The sequence below is a fragment of the Taudactylus pleione genome, unplaced genomic scaffold, assembly GCF_031769625.1.
Source record: "Taudactylus pleione unplaced genomic scaffold, aTauple2 ptg000203l, whole genome shotgun sequence".
NCBI lineage: Eukaryota > Metazoa > Chordata > Amphibia > Anura > Myobatrachidae > Taudactylus > Taudactylus pleione.
This window is the reverse complement of record NW_028284605.1, coordinates 2415451-2437520: the sequence shown is the minus strand read 5'-3', so window position 1 is coordinate 2437520 and position 22070 is coordinate 2415451.

Genomic DNA, 22070 nt, shown 5'->3' with positions numbered 1-22070 from the left:
TGCAAAGAGGGGTGGGAGAGCAGGTACTAATTACACGGGCTCAGGCTTGATGGAGGGGCCCGGGTCCACCACCCATCCCCCCTCTCTTATGTCAGCAGCAGCAGTCTGTTGTCTCCACACTGCTGTGTGCTGAGCTGTGGTGGGACCAGGGAGGTGACAGCCACTGCTCAGCAGCAGCAGTCTCATTCTTCTATGGCTGTCCAGGAAGGGGGTGAGCAATCACGCTGATCGCATGCCCCATCTGGATTTGCAGCTGGCTGAGGTCACTCCTTTGCTTCACCCCCAATGCTGCATCATTGCCATGTCATGCTCCCTTTCTGCCATGGAAGCCTGACAGCTCCCTCCTGGAAGGAGGGATGTGAAAGTCGGCAAGTATGCATTAGGCCACGTAACCTGAAAGTACCAGGGCCCTGTACAGCTCTCTTTGGCCCTGCCTGTGGTGATTTGCAGGCATTCATCAATCTCCATGTGAGCCCCATGCAATAATGAAAAATAATGACTATGAGTTAGGCGCCATTGGAAAAATTGTAAAACAAAAAATAAAGTTTTTTTTTTAGAAAATTACAAAAAAAGGGGTTATCACCACTTAATACATTGGGGACAATTCGATTAAAGTTAGCATGATGTTGAATAGCCTTGGGAAAGAGTTCCCTGAGCTATTCAATTGACCGCACTGTTAAGTCCGACTTACAGGTGTAGGTCGGAGAATGCCGGTTAATGCACCTTAAGCTGAGTGTTAAGTCGCGCTAACCAGCATTCTCTGACTAAAGTGTTGGCTGTGAGGCTGTTAGTGCCGCGCAAAGCAAGAAAACAACATCGCTGCTGGCAATCGCACCTCAGGAGTGTGCAAGCAGAAATCATCTAATCGGACTAAACAGTGCGGTTAATTGACTGACACAGCATAAGTGCATGTGTGTATATATATATATATATATATATATACCGTAAAATAATCCATATAGTGCAGCCTGGAATAGGTAGTTCCACACAGAAAAGGTACCAGCACTCCGTTAAAGGTACAAAAATAGTTTACTGTGCCATCATACAGAAATAGCCATGAACTTGTAGACAAGCATCACTATACTTATCAGTTTTCAATCTGCTGGTTATAAACAAAGCCATGTAACAAACATAATCCTGATCTCGTCTCGACAGCTGTTTCAGTGTGCAGCACCTTTGTCAAGAGACTCCTAGACACCACATAGTACAAGTCAAACCTATATACCCCTAACTTAACCAACAAATCACCTCACCTGTGGCTTCACTATATGGATTATTTTACGGTATACTATTGTTGATACCTGGCACCCTGACATTCAACTTTGTAAGTGTGTGTGGCTCCCAAAACTTCTGATTGCTTATATATATATATATATATATATATATATATATATATATGTAGAAATGAGAGAACACGGCGCCAACAGATAATAAACACCCTAACTTAGTAAAATAGGGAGAAATCCTACTTTTTTTAAAACTGTACCATCAACCAGTCGTGTTCAAGGAATCAGACTTCTTCAAGGAATGACTTGAGGAATTCCTTGAAGAAGTCTGATTGGCAGATGAAACGCGTTGGATGCTCCACTTACCTCTCATGAACTTACTACCATTTTTCATCAGATAAGCCGGAAAATCCTTTTTTTAAACTATACTGATTGATATATCTTTTTTATAGTGTTTATTTATTTGTGCATACTCTGATATACTGATCAATAACAAATATGTAATTGCTGTGTATAGCACATCCACTTTTGCACAGTATTTTTTATTTTTTATTTATATTATGTTTCTTGTTTTAAAATAAATTTTGTATAATTATTATATGTACATTTTAGTCAGAGTACTATTTTATTTTCAATCGCACTTTTTTATGGTACTATTGTTTTATATTTGATATTAAGGAATTTGCTCCACAATTGCACTTTGCACTTTACTGGTATAAATACCACAGATATTTATTAATATTAATTTTTTGAAGTTTATTAATAATATTTATGTATGCACAGCACTTTGTTTAGCACATAGGCGCTTTTAAACAGATTCATTGTTTTTATATATATATATATATATATATATCTAAGAAATGAACAAAGGGGGCGCCACATAGTGCTTCATCAATGACATTTAATACCACTTATCATATAAGATAAAACGTACCACAGGTGGCGGTCAGACCACCGCGAGTGTAACAAGCTCCACACATTAAAACCGGTCGGTACAGCAACCTGCTCCGGTAACATCAACCACAGAATGAGTCACGCTAGGCCACGTCCCTACGCGTTTCGTCACACGGACTTCGTCAGAGGGCTGGCCCAGCGTCACCAGTAAACCCCTTAAAAACACAGTGTAGCAGATCAATCATTGAGCTCAATTGCTCAATACATGGTCATACACCTGCCAATAATTAAGACAGCGACGAACAATATGCTCATCTACACAATTCCACTAATACAACATAATACAGCAATATACATCTTTTAGTATAACAAAATACAATCGTATAAATGTATAACAAATAGATTAAAATATGAATGAAAACAAATAGACAAGTTGCGACCTAGATTCAACATAAAAAATACATACAAATGCATAAATCTTTCAATCATATTATAAAATTGCGTTTTCGGCAATAAACATTTAATTATATAACTTCAAATAATAGAGGAATGAGAAACAACAAATATAAATGAAAATAAATTATTTAAATAAAAAGGGAGTGATTTCAAATCCCTCATTTAATCCTTTAGGAAACAGGGTATTCAATGTGATAATCCAATATGTTTCACGTTTGGACAGCATATTTAGTAAATCATCCCCTCTTGAATCTAGTGTTACATGTCCAATAAACCTGAAGTTATTTAACTTACTACTCTGACACGATTTAAAGTGTCTAGGAACGCTATGATTGTCAATCAAATTCTTAATATTTCTGGTGTGTTCCAGAATCCTGATTTTCAAAGCGCGTTTTGTCTTCCCGATGTATTTCTTCCCACAACCACATATTAACATATAGATAACGTGTGTTGTGTTACAATTAATAATGCCTTTTATTTTATATGCTTTTTTGTCCGCATTCCCTGTAAACGACTTTTGACCCCTCAACCCATACTGGCAAACCTTACAGGCGTTACATGTAAAGAAGCCTTCAGTCTTATTAAAAAGTGATGGAGATGAAAATTTTATATCATTAATCCTCGGTAAGAAACTAGTGGAGATATAATTTTTGACTGTCTTTGCTCTTCTTATATCAATAATCATAGCGTTCCTAGACACTTTAAATCGTGTCAGAGTAGTAAGTTAAATAACTTCAGGTTTATTGGACTTGAACATGTAACACTAGATTCAAGAGGGGGTGATTTACTAAATATGCTGTCCAAACGTGAAACATATTGGATTATCACATTGAATACCCTGTTTCCTAAAGGATTAAATGAGGGATTTGAAATCACTCCCTTTTTATTTAAATAATTTATTTTCATTTATATTTGTTGTTTCTCATTCCTCTATTATTTGAAGTTATATAATTAAATGTTTATTGCCAAAAACGCAATTTTATAATATGATTGAAAGATTTATGCATTTGTATGTATTTTTTATGTTGAATCTAGGTCGCAACTTGTCTATTTGTTTTCAATCATATTTTAATCTATTTGTTATACATTTATACGATTGTATTTTGTTATACTAAAAGATGTATATTGCTGTATTATGTTGTATTAGTGGAATTGTGTAGATGAGCATATTGTTTGTCGCTGTCTTAATTATTGGCAGGTGTATGACCATGTATTGAGCAATTGAGCTCAATGATTGATCTGCTACACTGTGTTTTTAAGGGGTTTACTGGTGACGCTGGGCCAGCCCTCTGACGAAGTCTGTGTGACGAAACGCGTAGGGCGTGGCCTAGCGTGACTCATTCTGTGGTTGATGTTACCGGAGCAGGTTGCTGTACTGACCGGTTTTTATGTGTGGAGCTTGTTACACTCGCGGTGGTCTGACCGCCACCTGTGGTACGTTTTATCTTATATGATAAGTGGTATTAAATGTCATTGATGAAGCACTATGTGGCGCCCCCTTTGTTCATTTCTTAGATACATTTAAACCCGGTGTTTGAATACGGGGATTCCGAAGAGGGGAAGACGCCGGCCTAATTCATAAGGCATTGCTCACTGACCGGCATTGACTTAGTTAAAAAACTACCGGGACTACTGCTACAACTTTAAAAGAATTTGCGCACCATCTGATTTATATATATATATATATATATATATATATATACAGGTTGAGTCTCCCATATCCAAAATGCTTGGGACTAGGGGCATTTTGGATAACGGAATATTCCGTATTTTGGAATATTTGCATATTATAATGAAATATCTTGAGAATGGGACCCCAATATACACACAGAATGAATTTATGTGTTATATACACCTTATACACACAGCCTGCAGGTCATTTTATACAATATTTTCAATAATTTTGTGGCTCAAGCAAAGTTTGTGTACAGAAATGAAATTCATTTTTGTTTCATATACACCTTATACACACAGCCTGAAGGTTATATTATACAATATTTTTAATAAATTGTGCCTTAGACAAAGTTTGTGTACATTGAACCATCAAAAATTAAAGGTTTCATTATCTCAGTCATGCCAAAATTATTCCGTATTTCGGAATATTCCGTATTTCGGAATATTTGGATATGGGAGACTCAACCAGTATATATATATATATATATATATATATATATATATCTACATATATTAGGGATGTGCATCGATCCCCGTGTTTTGGTTTTGGATCTGTATCTCCTTGCGTTTTGATTCTGGTTTTGCCAAAACCACCCCTTGCGTGTTTTGGTTCTGTATTTTTTTTTTTATTTATAAAAACAGCTAAAATCACTTCATTTTGGTTTTTTTTTGTTCCTACGGTATTATTAACCTCAATAACATTAATTTCCACTAATTTCCAGTAAATTTTGACCACCTCACAGCTCACAATATTGCCTTCATCTGGTTTAGGCCCAAAATTTGCACCAAGCTAGCTGGCTGACTAAACTAAGCGGTAGCAATGGGTGGCACAAACACGTGGCAGTTAAATTTCTAACATGGCACATTAGGAAACATGTTTTCATTAATCAAGAGGCCTGAGGGAGTTGGCGTATGTATATAGTTGAAGGCAGGGACAGGAAGGGTTGAATGGTAGTAAATTTAAATTAATTTTTAGATTCTGAAGCAAACTTATGAGGGAGGAGGGGAACGCATGGGTGAACAATATGTCCCATGTTTTGCCTACAAAAGCAACTTGGTGGTTCAGAATATTTTTTTAAAATTAAAGGGGCATGCAGGCGATGCTGTCTATGGCCATAAACATTTCTGGACTTTTTTGGCATTCAGCAACCACATGTCAAAGATAGCAGCAGTGGCAGTTCAACTTCCAACATGGCACATTATGAAACAAATGTTTTTTTTATTCAAGAGGCCTGAAGGAGCTGGAGTATGTATGTAGTTGAAGGCAGGGAAAGGAAGATTTGATTAGTAGCAAATTTAATTTTATTATTTGTTTCCGAAGCAAATTTATGAGAGAGGAGAGGAGATTTACAAAAAATATTTTACTCATTCACATCAGTCCTTGCCCTAGAATAATCCTTGAGTGCTATGCCTGCTGTTGCTGCTGGGAGTGGATTTTCATCCCAGAAGTGGACCAGGAAGACTACTAGTAGTACTTTAAAAAACAATTGACTATTAAACAATCCTTTGCAAAGGGGAGCAAGTATGACAGCAGTCACCCAGTTGCATAGCAGATCACTGATGCCATAACATCTATGCTGGTATTAGATGTGCGTCTAATATCCACCAATAATTCAGTGGGTTTTAGACAGTTAATTGAGGTCCTGTGTGTCCGCTACCAAATCCCATCAAGATTCCACTTCACTAGAAAAGTAATTCTCAACCTGTACAGGGACATTAAAAAAAACTTAATTAGTGGCCTCCAAATTGCCGTTGTACCCACTGTCCACTTAACTACAGACATGTGGACAAGCTGAACACAAGTTTTAAGGTTTAAGTCAATAGTTGCATTCTTCTTCCCAATGGACACAGATCTGGAGAGATGCAAAGAGTTGTTGGTAAGCAAATAGTCAGCTCAAGTGGCACGTGATGCAGCGATGACTTTCCCTTCAGTTTCTCCAGCAAGTGCATCTGCCGAGAAAAAACTAAACTTTCCCAAAAGACCCACTGGTGATGCAGATGAGTCAACACAACCAAGATTTGACATCTGGTAGGGTCTAAAAGAATTGCCTACAATTAACTTAATGAGACCTCTACCTTGACTCCATCTGATACGGTCACCTTTCAAAGAATGATTGAGGACTATTTTTAATGATAACATCCAAATAGGCATGTCAGACAGTCCGTCTGACTACTAGCAGGAAAAAAAGGCAATTTAGAGGCTCCTGCACAAACTGGCTTTGCTTTACTTGAACTGCCTCCAGTGTGTACTCCAAAAGAGTTTTCAGCACAGCTTTTGGTTTTGGATCTGTGTTTTTTCCAAGAAATAATATTAACAGCTAAAACCACATAATTTGGGCATGTTTTTGTTCCTACAGTATTATTAACCTTAATAACAATAATTTTCAGGCATTTCTAGGCATTTTTAACCACCTCACATCTCACAATATTGATTTCACTATTTTCACCAAAACAGGCCAAAGGCTGCAGCGAGCTGGCTGGCTAAAGTAAGCAACAGAGCAGCAGCACAAATGCACTGCAGTTTAAAAAAATATAGGACATCTATGAAACATTGCCACACAACAGTGGCAGACAGGATGGCAGTTTAATAAACTATAATAATGTCTGTCAGCAATGCCCCAAATTGTGCCAAATGTAAGGGAAACAGGTGCAAGATGGAATTGTCCCTCCCACCCACTCTTATGTGGGATATTAAAAAGGACATGCACAGTTTAACAAACCAAGCACTTTAGCCACTAGGACTGACACTTTCGTGGCTGAACTCCTTGGTTTGTTTGGGCCCCACAAAACATTTTTTGGAAGGACTACCTTCAATTATTAAGGAGGAGGTTGATGATGAGGGTGTTGGTGGTGGAGATTGCATGTGCTGGTCCAAACTGCTGGTAGCTGATACTGGACTGCTTGTTATTAATTTACAAATTATAATTTTGTTAAACAAATTGCATGAACTCGCTGCAAATGAGGTGCCCAGATGGTTAACGACCTTCCTCTGCTAACTTTGGCTTTACAAATGGAACAGATGCCTTCACAACTGTTGTCAGAATTTAGATTAAAATAATTCCACACCCAAGACGTTGATTTTTTGGCTTTCTTTTTATCATTAGCAAGAACTGCTGCCACTGGTGGCTGATTTACGCAAACCACATCCTTATCATCAACATCCATATTAGCGTCAGATAAGACACAAATTTCCCCCCTCATCCTTCTTTTGCACTTCCTCCACACTATCATCCTCATTTTTTATTATTTCACCATCTAATACTAGCACAGCCATCATGGCGTCAGTGATCCACTGTGAAACTGGGTGACAGCTGTTATACTTACTTCCTCTATCAAAGGACTGTTTAATAGTCATTTGTTTTTTTTTAATTACTTCCGATCACGAATGAGGATGTTGATGATGATGCAGGTGTTGGTGTTGGAGATCGAAGGTGCTTGGATCCCACAGAGAGGGAGCAGGTAGGTGACACTGGACTTGTTACGTTTTGAGTTTTGGAACTTGGCGACGTACACTTTGATATTTGATGAATGCGCTCCATGTGACGTAACAAGGAGGAGGTTCCTAGGTGGTTTAGCTCCCGCCCTCTACTCACTCTTGCATGGCAACAGTCAGATATGGCTTGACAACTGTTGTCCGGATCGGGGTGGAAATAATTCCACACGTGAGAAGTAGATTTTTTTGTCTTTTGTCCCGGCATGACAACAATGGACTTTGGATTTTTCAATCCATGGGCAACATCTGTTGCCTTACTTACACAATGGACATCCTCGGCATCAACATCCTCATCACCAACATCTTCAACATCCTCATCATCCTTAGCACCTTCGACTACCAAAATATCCTCCTCCTCCATGTGCAATTCCACAGAAGCATCCTCAATGACTGCTTCTGCAAGATGTTGACTGCCCTTCCCCACATGTACAGAGGGCACACAAATGTTGGAACTTGGAGGATCCTCCAGTACACTAGTATTTAGGTCTGGCTCACACATGGCAACCGCGGACACACTTGCACTCTCCTCGGGTATTTGTGATTTCCATTTCTCAGGGCTCACAGTTGTTTTTTTCCAAAGAGCTATTAGAATCAGCAGTCTTCCTAAAGAAAGGCCTTATCCTTTCCTTGCCACTTCGTTGTAGTGAAGGGCATATTGCCAATTTTTTGTTTATCTAAAGGCAAATTTCCATTCAATTTTTTTTCTTAACTTCAGTACAAGTAGCTTTACCATATCGATGGCATGACTTAAGCCCTGGGGCATGGGCTTTCAAGGAGGATGAGGAAGTTGACGGTCTTGCACTACTGGCGGCAGCTACAACATGTGGTTCTTGCCCTTGCTCTCCTGTCATGTGACAGCCCTCCATATTTTCTGCAGTCTTGAAGCAGTGTCACAAGTACCAATAGTGTAGCCAAGGTGCGGTTACAAAATCACACACGTGCAGTGGTGCACACACACAAAAATATTAGATTAAAAAAATACAATTGATTTTAATTTTTTTTCAGCTCCAGAACTTGGGCCCAGAGCACAGATTGATCACGACTGGAGTCGGGCAGCACTAGGTTGCGTTGCCGACTTGCTAGATCTTGTGCAGCTAAGTCTAACATGCACAGACACACAGACAATTATTAGAAAAAAAGACAATTGATTTTTATTTTTTTCAGCTCCAGAACTTGGGCCCAGAGCACAGATTGATCACGACTGGAGTCGGGCAGCACTAGGTTGCGTTGCCGACTTGTTAGATCTTGTGCGGCTAAGCCTAACACGCACAGACACACAGACAATTATTAGAAAAAAAGACAATTGATTTTTATTTTTTTCAGCTCCAGAACTTGGGCCCAGAGCACAGATTGATCACAACTGGAGTCGGGCAGCACTAGGTTGCATTGCCGACTTGCTAGATCTTGTGCGGCTAAGCCTAACATGCACAGATACACAGACAATTATTAGAAAAAAAGACAATTGATTTCTATTTTTTTTCAGCTCCAGAACTTGGGCCCAGAGCACAGATTTATCACGTCTGGAGTGGGGCAGCACTAGGTTGCAACTTGCATTGCTGGCTGGATACATGCACACACACAGACAGTAAAAGATTAAAAAGAAGACAATTGATTTAAAAAAAATTTCAGCTCCAGAACTTGGGCCCAGAGCACAGATTGATCACGAATGGAGTCGGGCAGCACTAGGTTGCAACTTGCGTTGCTGGCTGGATCTTGTGCGGTACTGCAGTTAAGCCTAACACGCACACACACACAGAAAAATATAAAAGACACTTTCATTGATTAATTTATTTTTTTAGCACGACTGGAGTCGGTCAGCACTAGGTTGCAACTTGCGTTGCTGGCTGGATCTTGTGCTTTACGCTGTTAAGCCTAACACACAAATAGAAAAATATAAAAGACACTTTATTGATTTTTTTTATTTTTAGCACGACTGGAGTCAGGCAGCACTAGGTAGCAACTTGTGTTGCTGGCTTGATCTTGTGTGGTACTGCGGTTAAGCCTAACACGCATGCACACACACACACACACACACAGAAAAATATAAAAGACACTTTTATTTATTTTTATTTTTTTTAGCACGACTGGAGTCGGGCAGCACTAGGTTGCAACTTGCGTTGCTGGCTGGATTTTGTGCGGTACTGCGGTTAAGCCTAACATGCACGCACACACACACACACACACAGAAAAATATACAAGAGACTTTGATTTTTTTTTTTTACTATATATATTTTTATAGTTGGACACAGCACCAGCCCAGATGTATCTTCAGTTCTGCACCAGCCCAGATGGACACAGCAAACAGCAAAGCACCAGCCCAGAATGGATCAGCACCAGCCCAGGACACAGCAGACAGCACAGACAGCCCAGATGGATCAGCAACAGCCCAGATGGACACAGCAGACAGCACAGTGACAACACCAGCCCAGAATGGATCAGCTCCAGCCCAGGACACAACAGACAGCACCAGCACCTCTCCCAGACCTACACTACCCACCCTCCCTGTTCAATCTCCACAGCCAGAGTGAAATGGCATCCGTCGCATGGTCCCTTATATACTACATTGCTCATAGAGACGAAAGCTCGCAAACCACGAGATTTCAGACTCTATAGTTTTGCCTCGGTTTGAGATCCGAGTCAGGTGGGAAAAATTGAGCCTGGTTGGATCCGACTCGGATCTGCTAAATTTGGGTGGGTTCGGATCTCTGAAATATGAACCCGCTCATCTTTAGTTATTTAGCACTTTGTTGGTCTTGTAGTCGGCGTGTAGACTAATAATTTATTCACAATTGAGGAAAGAAGTGAAAAGTTGAATATTAGACTGCACTACCACTTACAGTGTCACAATATTTTTTATGAATAAAAAAAGTTTAACACACTGCGCTGCCACTTACAGCAATGTCATTATGTTTTATATATAACGCATGTCATTTAGCACTTTGTTGTGGTCTTGTAGTCAGCGTGTAGACTAATCATTTATTCACAAATGAGGAAAGAAGTGAAAAGTTGACTAGACTGCGCTACCACTTACAATGTCACAAGATTTTTTATGAGTAAAACACTGCGCTACCACTTACAGTGTCACAATATATTTTTTGAATAACAATAACACACTGCGCTATAACTTATAGTGTCACAATACGTGGACAATAAACTGCGGTCTGGCCGGCAGTGTCACCAAACAATAATAGCGCAGCTAAGTTGCTAACACACATGCACACACACACAGAAAAAGCACTTTTATTTTTTTTGGACACTGTGGAAGAGCACCCCTGATTGAGGCAGCAGCCCCTTGATGAACAACACAGACAGCACCCCTTTTTTATGGACAACAAAGCACCCCTGCTGAGTGTGGACAGACCACCTGCAGAGTAACAAATATGTGGACGATAAACTGCGGCAGTGTCACCTTACTATAATAGCACAGCTAAGTTACTAATGCATATACACACACAAAAGAAGCACTTTTATTTTTTTTTGACACTGGGGAAGAGAACCCCTGCATGAGGCAGCAACCCCTTGATGAACAACACAGACCACCCCTTTTTTATGAACAACAAAGCACCCCTGCCAAGTGCGGACAGACCACCTGCAGAGTCACAAATACGTGGACGATAAAGTGCGGCAGTGTCACCGAACAATAATAGTGCAGCTAAGTTGCTAATGCGCGCACACACACAAAAAAGAAGAAAGTACTTTTATTTTTTTTACACTGGGGAAGAGAACCCCTAATGGACAGAGCACCCCCCACCTTGTACAACACAGCACCCCTTTATGGACTGCAGCCCTAGCCTGATGGCAGGCCTGCCAAGAGACGCGGCGGGCCTGGGTAACAGGGAGTGTGGCCTAATCGCGGGAGACATGGCCACACCCCCTTCCCGATAAAAAAAAAGTTTTGCACACGCTGGGGAAGGGGGGCGCTCTGAGCCCCTTCAGCCCGGCTCAATGTGATCACTCCCCCCTACAGGCATAGGAGACTACTGTAGGCCACGAGCAGTCTCCCACTGCAGCTCAGCACACACTGCTGTGAGGGGGGGGCGGTGATGGACCCAGGCCCCCGCCGGGCCCCTCAGGAAGCCCGGGCCCAGGTAATCTGTACCCACCACCCCTCCCTCTCGGCGCCCCTACCTGATGGACAGGACAACAACACAGCAGCAGCCACAGTTAATTGACAGGAAGCCCCCCTTTATATACTGCAGCCTAAGCCCCTTTATGGACAACACAGCAGAAGCCTTCAGGCCAAGACCTTGACTGGACACACACACACTGAGTTACTGACAGTGACTGACTACGTCTGCTAGCTTCTCTCTCCACAGCCGGAGTGAAAATGGTGCCAATCGCCGGAACCTTCATATAATCCAAAACCCGTGAGAATCCAACAGCGGGAGGATGATGACGTTTTGCCTCGTTTTCGGATCCAAGTCAGGCAGGAAAACCCGAGCCTAGCTCGGCTCTTGCCTCGGATCTGGAAGTTCGGGTGGTTCCGATTCTCAGAGAACCGAACCCGCTCATCTTTAATATATACAGTATATACATACACACACCAGGCGCTAAGACATATATCTGTCCAACCAATTATAAATGTAATAATGGAAGCACTTGTATAAACATTTAAACCTGCCGCTCTCTGCAAAGATGGGGTGCTGATCCCCCACACAAACTCTAAAACAAAACACAAAAAAAGAAGGGAGCACTAGAATAAGAAAGTTTATATTTTTAATTACTAAAACCAACAAAAGAAAGATTGTAAAAAATTTCCATAAATCAATATGAACATCATTCAATATATGTGCACAATACTTGGTTCATATACTGGCGAATTACCGTGATCGGAGGACGAGGGACAATTCCTTTAATGGACTTATTGTTGACTTGTTGGAACAATCCAGAGTGCAACTGAGGTTGATTTGTTTTGTGCTATTAGGTATAAGGTGGTGACTTATTATTAACCTCTGCAGCACTGAAGTGCAGCACCATAGGGTTTGTACATTTTTTGTTTGTATTAATATTGCTCTACGTCCTGTTCGAGGAGGACCGATGGAGCCACATTCCAGTGCTGCGATATAGTTGTAGCGTGGCTGCTCATGGTGTCCGTGCTCACAAAGTCTCATTGCTCTGCACTTCAAGATATGTCACAATCAGTAGACGCATTTCTCGACCTATCACGTGGGTTGTTTCATCAGAGGTATGCGAGAACTTCTTAGTGGGAGCTCTTTATTTTGGAGTTAATGCTACAGCTGAAAGTTATCTAACAATTGTATCGTCAATTACTTTGCACATTAGTAACAGAACAAAGCATTTTTCTGCACATTAGTATCAGAACAGAGTACCCCCAAGTATACAATTCATTTTTTCTTTGTCATACAAAAATAATAATCCAAATAATAAAATATGTAAACGAAACAATATTAATGTTTATTAAAAAAACATATACAAGTGCTTCTATAAGAAGACATTTTGTAAATAGATATGTCTTATTCTTTACTTATAATCATATCCTTTTATACATACTCTAGTGTTGTAGAATAGGTAATCTGGTTGGACAGTCATACTGACATGATGTACTGTTTTCATAGCATATCAAGATAAGATAAATCATTGAATTGTGTTTTGTTTTACAGCATAAGTGCAGTCTCCCATTTACGCTGCAATGTCTTCAGTGATTTACTGTATATAACAGTCTGCATGCCCCCCACTGTTCCTGCTTCAGGGACGCGATCCCTCTGGAATGTTCTTTGCCTCATGCTGGCTCTTCTACTTACAAATAGAGGACCTCATTCAGAGTCTCTCGCTAGCGCTGTGCACTCGCAAGCGGCCCGATGGTTTGCGTATGCGCACGCTTCATTCTGCGCGTGCGCGAACTACTCTCTGTGATCGCAGGCCACTCACTCGCCCAGCAAAGACAGCCCAGTGAAATGAGTGACAGTAGAGGCCGTTTGTGGGTGGTAACAGGGGCAGGACACTAATAACGGGGGAGTGGAGGTGTTAACGCAGGCGTGCCTGAGTGTTTCAACACCGTTTTAGAGCCGTGCATAATTAATACGCAGCATCATAGTACACGTCACATGCCTGTTTTGTTTTTTACAGTGAAGTCCTCGCAGTGCTTGCAGTAGGGTAAGGCACCCACAAGCGCTGCGATCGCTTCCGATTGTCCTCGATGTACCAATGTTTTAATACACTTCCTGGAGATGACGTGTGCTGGTGGGCGGCTCTGCCTGTGCGATTGGGCGTACGCTGGCCGCTCGCTAAGACATGGTGGGCGTGCTTATGCCTTGGCGAGCAATCGCTTCCCGTGGCGTCACTTTGACAAATTTGCATATGCTGGGGGCGAGTGATCGCCTCTAGCGAGAGACTCTAAATGAGGTCCAGAGTGTGCACCAAAACGCACACACTTACTCCCCTGCTCTGTCACTATAGATTAAAGATAGTCTTACCAGACTATTCCTTTAAATTGGGACACTCATAGATTATACAGGTTCTGAGGCTGGCTGAATTTTACCTGGTTTTAATCAGTCACAGAATCTGAGTAAAATGTTTTAAGGAATCATATTTATTAACATTTATTTATATAATGCCAGCATATATATGACTCATATATATATGACAGCATATATATGACTCATATATATATGACTCATATATATATATATATATATATATATATATATATATATGATTCAGATTGGGTCAATGTTGGCCCAGTGCGCAAGCGCACGACGGAGCCGGCTCCGTCGTGCGCATGCGCGAGACCCGGAGAGCGACGGGCAAACCGTCGCTCCGGGTCTCGTACCAAAGGGGGCGTGCTGTCCATGTTGAGTGACAGCATGCCCCCTTTGGTGGGCGTGCCAGGAGCGTGGCTTCCCAGACGGAGGTGTCAAAGCTGGAAAATTGGCTGAGACAAGATCAGTTTAAAATTGAAGCGTGCGCGACGCCATCTTGCGAATGGCAGCTAGACTCCATTTTAGAAACAAGAATCTGCAAGACGCCATTTTGTGCCCAGCGTCACTTTAAGTTACAACTCACGAGCTAAGAACAAATGGCAATGTTTTTGATAATCTAAATAGAATAGACAATGCACCAGAAACTGTGAGTGATTTACATATTAATTGGGAATCTCTGTTGGCAATTGTAATATAATCCAGGCATTGATCTACACAATTGGATTTGTCTGAATCGAAACAGGTTTTAGTTTCATACCCAGACAGGATGGTTTAGTTTCACAGTGAAACTGTGAGTGAGGAATGATATGTGTGTGTATGTATGTATGTATGTATCCCATCAGCGGCAGCCCGACAAGAGCAGAGTTAGAAGCAGCGGAAGCCCGACAGTGCTGGAAATCCGGATCGTGAATAGGTAAGTATGTACTAACCTAACCCCCCTAACCCTAACCCTCCTTAGGGGTGCCTAACCCTAACTCCCCCCCAAGTGCCTAACCCTAATCCCCCCTCTAAGTGCCTAACCCTAACCACCCCCTTCCCCACTGCCTAAACCTAAGTCCCCCGGGAGGGTGCCTAACCCTAAGTCCCCCCTGGTGGTGCCTAACCTTAACCCTCCCTCCCCCTAGCCTAACTCTAACCCTCCCGGGGGGTGCTTAACCATAAGTCCTCCCCGGGAGCCCTAAACCTAACCCTCCACCCCGCGGCTGTCCGCTCGCGGCACCCGGCATCACTATGATCGGGATGCCAGGCGCCGGTCTCCCGGCATCAGGGAAATGCGGGCGTCTACATCTAGATGCCCGGCATTTCACCCTTGCCGGGATATGACAGTCGGGAAGCCGGCTGCCGGTATTTAGGCAGTCGGCTTCCCGATTGCTTCACATATATATATATATATATATAGATAGATAGATAGATAGATAGATATGTTAAGTCCATCATAGATGGAATCTCATGCATAAACACCACACATTACGCACAATTGAGCTGCTAGCATGACGCCCAGTAGCGCATGCACAATTATTAGCATCATGCGATTGCATCTTTCATCATTTTACATACACACATTATGCTTAAGACCCCGAATGAAAATACCGTTTAGTAGCTAATTTCGCACGCATCTGTCCCCAGTTCACTAACATCTTTATATCAAACCCCGAATACTCACACATTACATATTCACACATAAGGTTTAATAAGCTTTAAAGTGTATGATTTAAGTTGGTTCAGTTAGTTTAAATGCTGAAAAATAAAGATATTGGATAACTAAGGTATTATACATGCTAAACAAGTCGTGTTTGGTTTTGTACTGATGCGTACTCTTTTTACAGTATTCCGGTGTTATCGGTGGGGAGATCGCATCATGCATTCTCGAGTTATGGATCGCAGAGCCTACAAGCAACAAGATGTATATTTCATGAACAACTGTTAGGATGTTGCAGGGGGCGGGAAGGGAAAGATCCCCAGCTGTTAGAGGCAGGGAGAGTCTATTTGACCCAGCCTGTTAAATGCTTTGTAACAGATGCTTCTCCCCTGGGAACCAATGACATCAGCAGCAAACTTCTCTATTGTCCTGTCTATTCTGTTGGGGTATAAATATGTGTGCTCCAACACTGGATTTTTAGTCCGTGCTGAATGCTGTATGACGAGGGGTCTCTTGCTGATGCCTATCTTCGGGTCCGGTAGCGCTGCGTATGTATACTGTACTTGGGTCCGTATAATTTTCTTTTGCGCCTAAATTGTGTCTGGTTCAATTGCGTGTAACTGTCTGAACTTTTACTTGAATAACACTTGTGCTTTGGAACCACAGTGTCACGGCTGGGTCTGGGTTAGGAGCCAGTGTGGAGACATAGGACGTTAGTGGACCGGTTTGCTGGTACTGGAAGGAAGCTGGTTTCAAGGGGGTGCGAATCATGAATGATGAGACGACAAGAAGATCCGGACAGGTGCTGCAGAAGCGAAGGTTCGTCGGACCCGGGCACCGGAGTGGAGAACTAGGACCAGAGTCTCGGGGACAGCGGGCCCTCCTGGGAAGCAGGACAGAGAGTGACACACAGGAACTGGGGACAGCGGTAGACAAGCTGGAGCAGAACTGTGAATGCAGGCAGACTGTGACAACCTGCAGCGGACGGGAGCTCAGGAACTAACACACAGCTCACGCTGTGTACGACGTTGCACTGGCAAGGAAAGAGTGTGCAAGGCACTCTTAAGTACCATAGGTAGTGCAGGGATTGGCTGGAGCTCAGGAGCAAAGCAGGGATGGGATAGGCTACCCCCAGGTCACGTGTCTGCCACAAGATGGCGGCGCCCAGCGGCCGCCGGCGAACACAGAGGTCCGCTGCCATCAGCCCCCCAGTGCCCGGATCACCTCCAGGAGCCGCTGCAGGAAGGACCCTGCCAGAGCACCCGGACAGGTAAGGTCCGAGTGCTCCGTGGCAACGCCGCCCGGGTCGTGACAGTACCCCCTCCTTTAGGAATGGTCTCCGGACGTCTCCTGGGCTTCTTAGGGTTCTTAGAATGGAAATCGAGGATTAAACGGGGAGCCTGGACATCTTCGGCCTTTTCCCATGACCTTTCTTCGGGACCGTAACCTTTCCAGTCCAACAAATATTGCAATTGACCGTAACGGAATCTTGAATCCAAAATTTGCTTCACTTCGAATTCGTCTCCCCTCACAGTCTTGACTTTGGGAGTTGAAGGAAGAACCTTGAAGAACCGATTTAGGATTAACGGTTTCAATAAGGAGACATGGAAGGAGTTCGAAATTCTGAGATAATGAGGAAGTTTTAACTTGTAGGCTACGGGGTTGATGACCTCGATGATAGAAAAAGGACCGATAAACCGAGGAGCGAATTTCATCGAAGGAACTCGGAGTCGTAAATTTCGGGTAGATAACCACACTTGATCTCCCACCTTCATGCTAGGAATGGCCCTTCTTTTAGTATCAGCCTTTAGCTTGTATTGAAGAGACGTTTTCAGAAGGGAGGAGTGAACTTGAGTCCAAATTTTAGAGTAGTCTTGTAAAGTGGAGGTCACAGCAGGCACATTGAAGGTTGGTAAGTCTGTAAACTCGGGCACTCGAGGGTAGAGGCCATAAACAATCATAAAGAGAGTTTGTCCAGTCGAAGAGTGGTAGGAATTGTTGTGCGCAAATTCTGCCCATGGAAGAGAATCGGACCAATTATCCTGGGAAGAAGGCATATAGATCCTTAGGAAGGTTTCTAAGTCTTGGTTTACTCTTTCTGTAGATCCATTGGATTGAGGATGATAGGCGGTCGCAAATTTTAACTTAACTTGGAACGTAGAACATAGGGCCCTCCAGAACTTGGCCACAAATTGGACCCCTCGATCCGATACGATCTCCGATGGAAGACCATGTGGGCGGAATATGTGAAGAACAAAGAGTCTAGCTAACTCAGAGGCAGTGGGTAGCTTGGAGAGTGGGATAAAATGTACCATCTTAGAAAAACGGTCAATCACGACCCAAATGGTGGTAAATCCGTTGGAGGTAGGTAGGTCCGTCACAAAATCCATAGATAAATGAGTCCAGGGTCGAGAAGGAGTGGAGAGTGGCAAGAGGGCTCCTGCCGGAGGTAGTCTGGAGGATTTATGTTGGGCACACGCAGAGCAGGAGGCAATGAACTCGGCAATTTCAGACTTCATGGCAGGCCACCAAAAGAATTCCAGTGTCTTGCGGATGCCAGTATGTCCAGAAAAACGAGACGTATGCGCCCAAGTGAGGAGTCATTTACGGAGGGCAGGAGCAACAAAAGTTTTCCCGGGAGGTGGCTGGATATGGATAGTAGCGAAAACCTTGGACTCTAGTACTGGAGTTTTCTTGGGAAGACCGGAGAGAGCTTCGGAGGAGAGCGAACGAGAGAGAGCGTCTGCTTTCTGATTCTGGGTTCTAGGACGAAAGGTCAAAACAAAATTAAACCTGGAGAAAAATATTGCCCATCTAGCTAAGCGAGAACTGAGGCACTGGACGTTCTTCAGGTACAGCAGATTCCGATAGTCGGTGTAAACCGTGATGGGAAACTGGGCTCCCTCGAGGAGATAACGCCACTCCGAAAAAGCCGCTTTGACTACCAATAGTTCCTGTTCCCCAATCGGATAATTTCTTTCTGCCGGTAAGAATTTTTTTGAGAAATAACCACAGGGGTGGATTCTGCTATCTTCGAACTTCTGGGACAGCACCGCCTCCACTGCTTCAGAAGAGGCGTCTACCTCCAAGAAAAAGGGTCTGGAAATGTCGGGCTGTCTCAGGATGGGTGCAGAGATGAATGCTTGTTTTAGTATTTGAAAGGCTGTCTCCGCTTCTGGAGACCACATAGAGGGGTTAGCTCCTTTGCGAGTAAGGGCGGAAATTGGCGCCGGTAAGGTTGAGAATCCTTTGATGAACTTCCTGTAATAATTTGCGAACCCCAGAAACCTCTGGACTGCTTTCAAGGAATCCGGACGGGACCAGTCCAGGATGGCCTGTACCTTCTTGGGGTCCATCTCTAACCCAGAGCCAGAGATAATATGACCTAGGAAAGGAATGGAGGGAACTTCGAACTCATACTTTTCCAGTTTGCGTGATAGGACCTCCCTCACATGAGAGTGATGTTCAGTAAGAGAGGCGTGATAGGACCTCAGGCGTGATAGGACCTCCCTCACATGAGAGCGATGTTCAGTAAGAGAGGAGGAGAAGATCAATATGTCATCCAGGTAAACGACAACGGAAACATATAACAAATCTCTGAATATTTAATTTACAAAGTTCTGAAATACAGCGGGGGCATTGCAGAGTCCAAATGGCATCACTAGGTATTCAAAGTGACCGTCTCTGGTGTTAAAGGCGGTTTTCCATTCATCACCGGCACGGATTCTAATGAGGTTATACGCCCCGCGTAGGTCCAATTTAGTGAATACTGTAGCTCCTTTGACACGGTCGAACAATTCAGTAATAAGGGGCAGAGGATATCGATTCTTAATGGTAATGTCGTTCAAACCCCAATAATCGATACAGGGTCGAAGACCTCCATCCTTCTTGGATACAAAGAACAACCCAGCACCAACGGGAGAAGTAGATGGACGAATAAAGCCCTTCTGGAGATTCTCTTGTATGTAGTCAGACATTGCTTGGGTCTCTGGCAATGATAAGGGATAAATGCGGCCTCGGGGCGGATTCTTGCCGGGAACCAAATCAATCGGGCAATCCCAATCCCGATGCGGAGGAAGTTCGTCAGCCCTGGTCTTGCAGAAGACGTCGGAAAAGGTCAGATAATGAAGAGGCACGGACGAATCTCTTGGTATTTTAAGCTCTTTAATAGGCTTTATACAAGGGAGGCAAGAGGCAAAGCAGGAGTTTCCCCAAGCCGTAACTTGCATGGAACTCCAGTCGATATGCAGGTTATGTTTACATAGCCACGGATATCCCAGAATTATCCCGTGGGAGGCCTTGGGAATCACCAGGAAGCGAATGAGTTCTGTATGAAGGGCCCCCACATGAACTTGAACGGCCTGGGTTTGTAAGGAGACATTCCCGTTGAATATTCGACTACCATCCACGGCTGATAGGGAGATGGCTTGGGAGAGAGGAGTGACCGTTCTCTGGAGATCTTGAACCAATTCGGCAGAAATTGAATCAAGAAGAGAAAAAATTGTTTGAGGTCCTTGTTTTAAGTCTAATACAAGAGACATGACGGATTCGTTTAAAGTTGGAGACGGGGACAAGACTCCTAACCTGGTGTCTCCAGTGCCAGTTAGGAGCGAGGGTTTCCCGGACGTCGAGAACAGGAGGCGACCAGATGTCCGGGCTCACCACAATATAAGCACAAGTTCTCACGGCGGCGCTTTTGCCATTCTTCAATGGAGAGCCGGGTCCGGTTAATTTGCATGGGTTCGTCAGCCGGGGCTTCAGACGCCGGGGCTTCAGACGACTAGAAACTCGGGACCTAAAACAATCTCCCTTGAATCTCTCTGCCTGTCACTCGCGATAACGTAGGTCTACCTTATTGCAGAAGGAAATCATGTCGTTTAGTTTGGCAGGAACCTCCCGGGTGGCAAGGTCGTCTTTTAACCTCTCCTAGAGACCATTCCAGAAGGCGGCGACTAAGGTTTCCTCATTCCACTTTAACTCGGATGCTAAGGTTTGGAATTGTATAATATATTGGCTGATTGGTCGGGATCCTTGGCAGAGACGCATAATCTCAGTGGACGCGGAAGTAGTTCTCCCCGGTTCGTCGAATATTCTACGGAAAGAGGTCAGGAAATCGGTGTAGTTGTCCCGTAAGGGATCAGATCTTTCCCAAAGCGGGGATACCCAGTCCAGGGCTGAACCGGATAACAGAGAGACGATGTAGGCTACCTTAGACTTGGCAGTAGGAAAATTCGATGGTTGGAGTGTAAAATGAACGTCACACTGGTTTAAAAAACCGCTGCACAGTTTAGGCGTCCCATCAAACTTGCTCGGAGTGGGTAGGTGCAAATGCGATGAGGTGGTAGCAGGAGTAGTGACTGGAAGTGACGGTGGGTTGGTAGCAGCGGGCATGTTCACCGTAACTAGGGAGGCTTGTAAGGAGTCCTGCCTGAGAGACATATCCTGTAGGAATTGGGCTAACTGCCGTTGCGAAGCTTCCAGACATTCTAGCCGGTTGGCAATACCCTGTAAAAGGTCCACACTAGGACTCTGCCCACTAGCCGTATCCATAGGGCCAGTGCAAACTGTCACGGCTGGGTCTGGGTTAGGAGCCGGTGTGGAGACAGAGGACGTTAGTGGACCGGTTTGCTGGTACTGGAAGGAAGCTGGTTTCAAGGGGGTGCGAATCATGAATGATGAGACGACAAGAAGATCCGGACAGGTGCTGCAGAAGCGAAGGTTCGTCGGACCCGGGCACCGGAGTGGAGAACTAGGACCAGAGTCTCGGGGATGGCGGGCCCTCCTGGGAAGCAGGACAGAGAACGACACACAGGAACTGGGGACAGCGGTAGACAAGCTGGAGCAGAACTGTGAATGCAGGCAGACTGTGACAACCTGCAGCGGACAGGAGCTCAGGAACTAACACACAGCTCACGCTGTGTACGACATTGCACTGGCAAGGAAAGAGTGTGCAAGGCACTCTTAAGTACCATAGGTAGTGCAGGGATTGGCTGGAGCTCAGGAGCAAAGCAGAGATGGGATAGGCTACCCCCAGGTCACGTGTCTGCCGCAAGATGGCGGCGCCCAGCGGCCGCCGGCGAACACAGAGGTCCGCTGCCATCAGCCCCCCAGCGCCCGGATCACCTCCAGGAGCCGCCGCAGGAAGGACCCTGCCAGAGCGCCCAGACAGGTAAGGTCCGAGTGCTCCGTGGCAACGCCGCCCGGATCGTGACACACAGATTCCAGGTCTAAGTCTTTATTTACTGTAT